This window comes from Gigantopelta aegis, chromosome 5 (assembly GCF_016097555.1).
Source record: "Gigantopelta aegis isolate Gae_Host chromosome 5, Gae_host_genome, whole genome shotgun sequence".
Taxonomy (NCBI): domain Eukaryota; kingdom Metazoa; phylum Mollusca; class Gastropoda; order Neomphalida; family Peltospiridae; genus Gigantopelta; species Gigantopelta aegis.
Genome location: NC_054703.1, coordinates 17,377,969 through 17,389,381, shown reverse-complemented (window position 1 = coordinate 17,389,381; position 11,413 = coordinate 17,377,969). Strand labels below are relative to the sequence as shown.

The 11,413-nt window shown below is 38.4% G+C and overlaps 1 protein-coding gene across 2 annotated transcripts in view; it reads left to right on the top strand.

The window, feature by feature from the left end:
* Window positions 1-254: 254 nt before the first annotated feature.
* LOC121373485 (NADPH oxidase 5-like) overlaps window positions 255-11,413 on the top strand; it is a 50,282-nt gene continuing 39,123 nt past the window's right edge. The window contains exon 1 of one of the 2 annotated variants that reach the window (XM_041500153.1): window positions 255-361. The gene's annotated coding sequence lies outside the window, so the exon portion shown is untranslated. Of the gene's footprint in view, window positions 362-9,591; window positions 9,837-11,413 lie in introns of those variants that run through there. The other variant, XM_041500154.1, reaches the window with a different exon arrangement.

The following is an 11,413-nucleotide window of genomic DNA, read 5'->3' as shown; positions in this document are numbered from 1 at the left end:
GTTATCATGATACGTTTCGTGTTGTGTGAAACGAATATGGAAAGGGTGTTTGTTTAACCACACCTCAGCACATTTTAAACAACATATATGCACACGCACACACGCACACACGCACACAACACCTAACAAATATATACATATTTATTTTATTAAATCTTTGTTGACTTTGCGGAGGTCAAAGTTCGTTACCAAACGACAAACAATTGCGTGACGTAATCTATCTGTCATTGTAATTATAGTTATAAGGGCGGCGTGTCGCTTAGTGGATAGAGCGATCGTCTGAGATGCGATGGGTCTTTCGATGTGGATGGACACGGGCTTGCCCCAATCCCAGGCAATGTCCCACGACATCGAAGGCATGGTATGTAAATAGTGCTGTTCAGTTAATATTAATAATGCGAGAGAGAGAGAGAGAGAGAGAGAGAGAGAGAGAGAGAGAGAGAGAGAGAGAGAGAGAGAGAGGGGGGGGGGGGGGGGGGGGGGGGGGGAACATGTTTTATTTCATCATTAGTTACCAAATGATTGATAATTCACTAATAATTCATAAATGAATGTGCCCTAATGATGTCGTTAAACAAAACACAGTTTTACTTTTAACTGTTGTCTTCTATGAAATAGAGTGTATATGTCAGTGTCATAGAACAGGGTAGCTCAGTGAACGGTTCTTGCATGTGAGTGTTTATTGTTTTAATATATTTTATTTCTTGAATGTACAGTGTTCAAATTGTAAATAAAAATATTTTCAAATAATAATAATAGTAATAATAATAAAATGAAAACAATACTAATAAAAAAAATTTTTTATAATAACAATAATAATAAGAACAACAACAACAACAACAACAACAAATAATAATAATAAAAAAAGTCATTAAAAAAAACAGTTTCACATTTTTAATAAATTGGTGTTTTCTAATTTTACATTTACAACTCTGCAATCGTGGAATATTTATTCCTAAAAAGCATAATTTACTAACTACATTTAACGTCCTACCATAATATGCGTGCGTACGTGCGTGTGTGCGTACGTGTATGTGTATGTATGTGTGTATGTGTGTGCGTTTTTGTGCGTGTGTGTGTGTGTGTCTGTATGTCTGTCTGTGTGATTGTGCATAGCCATTATATTATTAGCGGTTACATGAACTCAGAGTCTCGTTACAGCAAAACAGTTAAAGTTTGTTTTGTTCAACGACAGCACTAGAGCACATTGATTTATTAATCATCTGCTATTAGATGTCAAAAATGTGGTAATTCTGAAACATAGTCTTAGAAAACCTTATACATTTTTCTTTTAGTAGTAAGGGATCCATTATATGCACCATCCCAAATACAGGATAGCACATACCACGGTTTTTGATATACCAGTCGTGATGCACTGGCTGGAACGAGAGATAGCCCAATGGGCTCACCGAAGGAGCGCTCTACCACTGAGCTACATCAAACGCCCATCAGCCAAAAAAGTGGTACATTGTTAGAAATGAAATGTAAATATAAAAATAATAACTCCTTGGTCGGTACTAAGCTTAATAATTTATTTCAATATTCCAAATAATTAGCCTGCAAACATGGATATGTGGCAAAAGCCAGAGGACTCGTTTCATTTCAACTTATTTTCGTGCTTATATCTGATTAAGGTTCAAGCACGCGGTCCTGGACACATATCTCAGCTATCTGGGCTGTCTGTCCAGGACAGTGACTTAGTTGTTAGTTGTTAGCGGTTAGTGAGAAAGAAGAGGGTGTAGTGGTCTTACATCTACCCACTGAGTCGTTAAAACTCGCACTGGGTGGGAGCCGGTAGCGGGCTGCGAACCATGTACCTACCAGCCTTATGCCCGATGGCTTAACCACGACACCATCGATGCCGGTCCAGCGAACTCATTTCATTTTCAGTTCAACTTATTTTCGGGCTTATATCCAATGAAGGTTCAAGCACGATGTTCTGGGCACACACCTCAGCTACCTGGGCTGCCTGTCCAGGACAGTGGGTTAGGTGTTAGTTAGTAGTTAGTCAGAGAGAAGAGGGTGTAGTGATCTTACATCTACCCATTGAGTCGTTAAAAACTCGCTCTGGGTGGGAGCTGGTACCGGGCTGCGAACCCTGTACCTACCAGCCTTATGTCCGATGGCTTAAACCACGACACCACCGAGGCCGGTCCAGCGGACTCTTCTTCTCTATGCGATACACAAGGGAGATCACTGTGTGGATTAAAAAAAACTTCACTAAAATTTATTGTAAACAACACAGGCTAAAGGTCATTCGATCCGTCTTTCCAAGAAATAAAACAAAACAAAAAAGCTACGGCCATATATCGACTTCCGGAAAAGTGGGGTTTTTTTTTGTTTTAATATATTTTATTTATTGAATGTACATTGTTCAAAATAATTGTAAATTAAAAAAAAAATGATTTAATAATAGTAATAATAATAAAATGAAAATAATACTAATATTTATACACACACACACAAACACACACACACACACACACACACACACACACACACACACACACACACACACATACATATATATATATATATATATATATATATATATATGAAGAAGAAGAAATTGGTATTTTTTAATTTAACAACTCTGCAATCGTGGAATATTTATGCCTAAAAAAACACAATTTACTAACTAGATTTAACGTCCTACCATTAAATAGACCATAAAATAGTACTATAAAATATTCAAAATGGCAATATTGTCTTCAGTGGGGTCAATAAGACTGCTATTTTTCGAATCAGCACCATTTTGCACATAACGTAGGCTTCTCAAACCTTCCTTACCAAAAATTGATTAAAGGCATCTGCCTCTTGGAGTATAGCCCAGTGGTAAAGTGCTCGCCTGATGCGCAGTCGGTCTAGGATCGATCCACGTCGATGGCCTAATGGGCTATTTCTCATTCCAGCGAGTGCACCACTACTGGTATATCAAAGGCCGTGGCATATGCTATCCTGTGAGTGGGATTGTGCATACAAAAGATCCCTTGCTATTAATGGGAAAAAAAATGTAGCTGGTTTTTTCTCTGAGAATAAATGTCAACATTATGAAATGTTTGACATCCAATAGCTGATGATTAATAAATCAATGTCACCTAGTGTCGTTAAACAAAACAAACTCTGTATGCCCATAATGCGAGAATAACACAAGTTTATTTTTGAAACGTCAGCGAGATGCTATACACTGTGAATCGACTAATTTCCTGCTATGAGTTCAGCAACAGAAGGTATATGTTATACAGTTATGTGTTCTTATCCATGGATATTCAAAAACAGACAATCATTTCAAATCGGTTACTTTATTATTACTAAAGTGCTAATAGTGACGTAGATGACGTCAGTCAAATATTGTTAGTTTCTTGTCACTTCACATTCGTATAGCCGTCGTCATCGACTATCATAATCTGAAGAAAAAAAATCAAAATGTACATTTATACTGGCAATATCAGAAACACATGCCGATATATGTTTATAAGAACTATTGACAGTGTCAGACATATATACACACATAAGCATCACTGAAAAAGTGAGAAACATAATATGACACTGATATCTCTACAGGTTAATGGATTGTTCTATGTAGAATTATATATTCTCAAACAAAACCAAAATATGTTTCTGTGATATAAAAGTATATGATAATTATTACACCCCTTTCCTCATTGTGTTATAACGATATCTCCCCACTATCAACTATTAACACCGCCCCTAAAGACAGGTCAGATAGACGTGTATCCACGTTAATTAAACCGTACCTCCCCACTATCAACTATTAACACCGCCCCTAAATACAGGGCAGATAGACGTGTATCCAGGTTAATTAAACCGTACCTCCCCACTATCAACTATTAACACCGCCCCTAGACAGAGGTCAGATAGACATGTATCCAGGTTAATTAAACCGTGCCTCCCCACTATCAACTATTAACACCGCCCCTAAAGACAGGTCAGATAGACGTGTATCCACGTTAATTAAACCGTACCTCCCCACTATCAACTATTAACACCGCCCCTAAAGACAGGGCAGATAGACGTGTATCCAGGTTAATTAAACCGTACCTCCCCACTATCAACTATTAACACCGCACCTAAAGACAGGTCAGATAGACGTGTATCCACGTTAATTAAACCGTACCTCCCCACTATCAACTATTAACACCGCCCCTAGAGTCAGGTCAGATAGACGTGTATCCACGTTAATTAAACCGTACCTCACCACTATCAATTATTAACACCGCCCCTAGAGTCAGGTCAGATAGACATGTATTCACGTTAATTAAATCGTACCTCCCCACTATCAACTATTAACACCGCCCCTAGAGACAGGTCAGATAGACGTGTATCCACGTTAATTAAACCGTACCTCCCCACTATAAACTATTAACACCGCCACCAGAGACAGGTCAGATAGACGTGTATCCATGTTAATTAAACCGTACCTCCCCACTATCAACTATTAACACCGCCCCTAGACAGAGGTCAGATAGGCATGTATCCAGGTTAATTAAACCGTACCTCCCCACTATCAACTATTAACACCGCCCCTAGAGACAGGTCAGATAGACGTGTATCCACGTTAATTAAACCGTACCTCCCCACTATAAACTATTAACACCGCCACCAGAGACAGGTCAGATAGACGTGTATCCATGTTAATTAAACCGTACCTCCCCACTATCAACTATTAACACCGCCCCTAGACAGAGGTCAGATAGGCATGTATCCAGGTTAATTAAACCGTACCTCCCCACTATCAACTATTAACACCGCCCCTAGAGACAGGTCAGATAGACATGTATCCACGTTAATTAAACCGTGCCTCCCCACTATCAACTATTAACGCCGCCCCTAGAGACAGGTCAGATAGACGTGTATCCACGTTAATTAAACCGTACCTCCCCACTATCAACTATTAACACCGCCCCTAGAGACAGGTCACATAGACGTGTATCCACGTTAATTAAACCGTAATTCCCCACTATCAATTATTAACACCGCCCCTAGAGTCAGGTCAGATAGACGTGTATCCAGGTTAATTAAACCGTGCCTCCCCACTATCAACTATTAACACCGCCCCTAGAGACAGGTCAGATAGACGTGTATCCACGTTAATTAAACCGTACCTCCCCACTATCAACTATTAACACCGCCCCTAGAGACAGGTCAGATAGACGTGTATCCACGTTAATTAAACCGTAATTCCCCACTATCAATTATTAACACCGCCCTTAGAGTCAAGTCAGATAGACGTGTATCCAGGTTAATTAAACCGTGCCTCCCCACTATCAACTATTAACACCGCCCCTAGAGACAGGTCAGATAGACGTGTATCCACGTTAATTAAACCGTACCTCACCAGTATCAATTATTAACACCGCCCCTAGAGTCAGGTCAGATAGACATGTATTCACGTTAATTAAACCGTACCTCACCACTATCAATTATTAACACCGCCCATAGAGTCAGGTCAGATAGACATGTATCCACGTTAATTAAACCGTACCTCCCCACTATCAACTATTAACACCGCCCCTAGACAGAGGTCAGATAGACATGTATCCAGGTTAATTAAACCGTACCTCCCCACTATCAACTATTAACACCGCCCCTAGAGACAGGTCAGATAGACGTGTATCCAGGTTAATTAAACCGTACCTCCCCACTATCAACTATTAACACCGCCCCTAGAGACAGGTCAGATAGACGTGTATCCACGTTAATTAAACCGTACCTGCGTGTAAAACGTGAAATAAAATGAACATGCTTGAATACGATATGATCAGTTATGCACAATGCAGCTGTCGTATTTGATTTAGCGATTTAAGTTGAATCTTAAGCGGACGCGAACGGTATGAGCGATGCGAGCGATGCGAGCGTTTAGTTTAGAAATCATTGACTTCAATCGCTGTATTCTAACTCCAAGCATACGGCGCGACAGATACTCATGTCGCGTCGCACACGTGCGGTTAGGATGCGGCGGTTGAAATGAATGATTTCTAAAATAATCGCTCGCATCGCTCGCATCGCTCGCGTCCGGTTAGGATACAATTTAGTGTCTGGCGTTACCAATCTGTCTGTTGTGAGTGGGTCTCGATCTCACAAGACACCTGCTCGTCTCCATCGAACCATTCCGCCAGACAGGGCTTCTTAGCGCAGTAGTTAGGGCTGAAGTAAGATATAAGTATAGTGTAACATATAGGTCGTCGTCCGCTTTACGGCCCCACTGCACTGCGGACACAAAAAAAAACATTAGTTAAATTGATCGTGTTTTATAGTTGCTTACAGAACACATTATGGAAAGAAAATAATTTATGTTTAGTGTTCAACTTATGTAATTTAACATCCCTATATTTGATGATTACTAAACTGGACATGTACTAGTATATGCACTATATAATGCTAAAACTAATTGAAAACCATACCAACTCTCATAACATTTAAAAAAAAATATATATATATATATATATATATATATATATATATATATATATATATATATATGGAAATAAACGAGCAAGACTACTTGTATTACAATGTTTAAATATTATGGTTTGCAGTTGGTTTGCAGTTAGTACTAAATGGTTGAACCACTTTAACGGACGACGCTAACAAACATACTTTTCTTCATGTTCAAAAATATATAGAGAGAGAGAGAGAAACAGAGATTATTGTACGAGCTTGTGTGTCAGGATTATTGTATTGCCCGAGCGAGAGCGAGGGTAATACATGAATCCTGACACGAGCTTCGTAACATCAGTAAGATTCGCACGCGAGTGTAATAATTTCTTTTTTATCCACATTGTCCAAAATATTATTTTCATGAATAACAAGCTAGGACGCTGTCAAAACGTTTCAAACGTAACTAAAAAGACACGACCTAACAAGTCATTTTCCGAAATGACGTCATTTTGATAAGCGTTTACACTGGGAATGTCGCTTTAAGTTATGACGTCGATTCACAAAAATTACGTCATTCGGTGCGCATGTGAAATCATTATGACACACGCGGGATATACTGGTTATATTTCCCTGAATATCTTGAATATATATACAGAGAGAGAGAGAGAGAGAGAGAGAGAGAGAGAGAGAGAGAGAGAGAGAGAGAGAGAGAGAGAGAGAGAGAGAGAGAGAGAGAGAGAGAGAGAGAGAGAGAGAGAGAGAGAGAGAGAGAGAGAGAGAGAGAGAGAGAGAGAGAGAGAGAGAGAGAGAGAAAGGAGGTTATTACCAGAGTGTTTTTTCGATATCGTCAATATCATATATTAGGAATAAAAATGACATTTTGTATATAGCTTTGGCACGTACTGTTACAGATCAAGTTTAATTTTCATGGCGATTTACCAATTTTTAACAGAGTTATTGCTCTTGAATTTAAGAGATACAAAACAAGTGTTAGGCCTTGTAGGGGACATGTATTGCTTTAACAGTACTCCCAGAATGCTTGTTATACATATATATACACTCCACATTCATTGCTATAATTTTTTATAATATGCACTCCACATTGATTAGTATACATGTACATATAATGTACTCACCCTACTAATTTATATATATATGTGAATGGAGGATGTAGATTACACGTATAATAATGAATGGGCGGTGTAGAGCATACGTATAATAATGAATGGGAGGTATAGATTATACAATAATAATGAATGGGGGATGTAGGTTACACGTATAATAATGAATGGGAGGTGTAGATTATTCTATAATAATGAATGGGAGGTGTAGATTATACTATAATAATGAATGGGAGGTGTAGATTATACGTATAATAATGAATGGGAGGGGTATAGATTATATGTATAATATTGAATAAAACCCTCATCTAGATTCGCCCCTGAAATTTATACCACCGGCCATACAACACCAAAAAATATCCACAAATGTAAGTATGTGAGTGCTTAAAAATATATTATAGCCTACGTGTAATATAGACTGAGGGAGTGCATATTATTCAGAGGTAGTGCGTATTATACATATAATATAGACTGGAGGAGTGTATATTACATGTATAATATACACTGGGGAGGATTATTCTACGAATAATTTTGACTGGGGAGTGTAAATCCAGGGAGTTCAAATTATATGTGACACCGGCGGTACGTAATAGCCAATCAAATCTCGTCTTTAGTAAGCCAGCTAATCAGCGAATCTTCACACTGTACCGAGATCGAATTTTTTTTTAACCCATATAGGTAATACATTTGAATATCCCCTAATTATTTTAAGCAGTATTGTACCTAGTATTAATATGATAATATGCACACAGTACAACACGCGCTCGCACACGCATACAGTCATATGTGCACCTTATTACATCACGTAACTGTTATCACTGCATAATTAGTATGTATGTATGTGCATGCATCTTTGCGTGCGTGCATGCATACTCACACACATCGAGCTGTTTGCGGGAGGTTCATGCATTTCGTCTTGTCCACCACATCACAAGGATTAGCGTAACACCTGGAAGGCTTCCTGCCATCTGGGCATATTGTTGCTGTGCACAAAAGTCCAACTAGAAAACAGAAAAAGAAAGCCTAACATTTAATTGTCAAAACAACGGTAGTAGGGTATGTAGCCACTGAAGCATTACTTCCTAACTACAACCTTCAAATACAATCTGTTCAAATGTGCATCATACTGGAAACACATACTGGAACACGCTCTCTCTCTCTCTCTCTCTCTCTCTCTCTCTCTCTCTCTCTCTCTCTCTCTCTCTCTCTCTCTCTCTCTCTCTCTCTCTCTCTCTCCCTCTCCCTCTCTCTCTCTCTCTCCGTTGACTCCATAATAAAAAAATGTCGTTCCGGCTGTCAGATATTCAACACATTTCACACCTTGAGTACTCAATTCAAATTACTCTCTATTTATCTCCTATATTATTAATAATATAGACAGTGCACGATCCAGAGGCTCCCGCGGATTGCACATGCTCCTATTTTCACATATATTAACGATCGTATGTATGTGGGGGTTTCTTGAATAACTACTCTCTACCCCACCCTCAACTCTTCCCTTCCGTCTATCCCACATTCTCAATACCCCATCTACGGGACTGGCCCAGAAATTGAAGCTGCCCCACCCATCATGATCCGCTCTAAAATTTACTTGCCTCATCCATTTGAGCATATTGGATTGTCAATGTTCTGTAGATTAAGAGTTTATTAGAGATATCTGTGTTCGCAACAGGTGTGCGGTCTTCATAGAACAGAGATAGAAATGATACACACAGGGATAATATGAGAGGCTCACATTCGTAAAACTCTAGTAATAGAGAATATAATAAGTTATATACAGAGATATATTAATAATTATTTAGAAACCCGTTAAAAAAGATAGCGTCAACTAAATTAAAATTATACCCATCTCACTAATGTGTTTCGACCAACGACTTAAAATTCAATATCTCCCTCCCCACCCCATTTCAAATAAATAATCAAAATTTACCCTATAACTTTTTCTCTGCCCCGGGCCAGACAGCAACTGGTCATATCAGAGACGGGAACCAGGGTAAACATGCCTGAACCGGTAGCTAGCGTGCGCTCACAATAAACCTACCTACTGAACGCGTCCAACCGAAACCAAGGATTCGTCACTGCATGTATTAATCGCATTATTAATGTTTTCCAAAGTGTACCCACTTCATAAGACCTTCCCCAACCGTTGTGCGAAGCGTGGCTAAGTAACTTGAAAAGCCAATTTCTTTTTATTTCCGTCTGCTTGTTAGCAATCACTTTATAACTAGCAGTAGGTATCGTAAGCTCACTGTTGCACGTGGGTGTAGATGTCCAAACAGTGATTTACTTGATTCAGTCATCTCTTCTAGTAAGGTATGTATGCTTGGTGTGCTTTTTGTCATATGATAACAAGGGTTAGGCTACCATTTGGAATGCATTATCTCACAAGTTTGTCTTCTCGTCTCATTTAATTACTACTCCAGGTATTGTCCTCGTGGATTAAGCTACCAACGTCAAGCTTAAATTACCCAGGGCCCATTAAATGCACCCCACAGTCACAATTTCTTAATTGATATACAGTGGAGATGTCGGACTGAATGGGTACTAGCATCCGTGAAGGTGTGAAGATTGCTTATTTGCTGTACCTTGTCTTTGTTTAATTTAACATTTTTAATTTACAGTGGCCGCTTAACACGGACATTTTAACGACTTGGGGTCCATTTTAAGTGGCGCTTATTACAAATGCATTTACATTAAAAATATCTTTTGGTAAGGAAAACATGGCTGCTTACTGCATTAGACAGCTGATTACAGGTGGCCGTTAGGACAGGTTTGCCTGTGTTCTTTTATAATGCTGACATCTTTGTTTGTATGTTGAATTTATTAATTAGGAAAGTCTGCGTGAAACTATATATAGTTAATCATTCCCCTTTGTTTCGTCGAATTTGTGTTTTTCAATGTATTTTCCGGTGAAGCATGACCCAACCTCCGTATAAAACATTCGTTCGCCATAGTGTAGATCCCTACCTTTGTACAATTTCCAGCACACAAGCCTGGCAATAGAATTAAAGTTGTACGCTTCAACAGTCAGTAGCACGTGTAGGCCTACTTTTAATACCAGGCACTGGTGTTGTCTGAACTAAACTCTAGACCGCCTATCTTGATTTTGTGGCGCCAATGTCGATTCGAACTCTCAGACACGTACCACTTACGTGTAATTATTATCTATGAATAGGTGTTCCTCAATTTCTTCACTATTCGTCCGTGATTTTGTACAGGAAGGAAGGAACTGTTTTATTTAACGATGCACTCAACACATTTTATTTACGGTCATATGGCGTCGTTTGTACAATGCAAGTGGTCACTATTTTTTTAGTGAGCCCTGAATAGGACTTAATTGGCGAAAGAGCTGTGTTCACAAAATAAAATGAACGATTTTTAGACCAAAGCAAGACAGTCAACCAACTATGATCATGGGACTGTTTTTAAATGAAATATGTGTTGAATGCCTTGTCACCTGCAATGTCTATATACACTAAAAATAAAATACTAGTAGTTCTTAAAAATAACAATTCATTTCTTATTTTTAAAACAAACATTGTTTCAAAACGGTTTTAAAAAATAAAATTTAAAAATAAATCAACAGGAAATACTAAGGTTATAAGGTTGAACAATTCAACATCCCTTTACTTACCATAACTAGTGTAAAAGTAGTTACGTCCCAAAATGTATATATTTCGTATGTATCTGATATAGCTTAACAATACATATGCTTATATCATGAAAATACATATAGCGACTGCAGTATAAATCTATATATTTCTTATGTATCTGACATAGCTTAACAATATATATGTATATATCACGACAATACATATAGCGATTGCAGTATAAATGGGCCATTCCGTGGTATCGACCATATATTTTATAAATATCTAGAAACGTCCGTA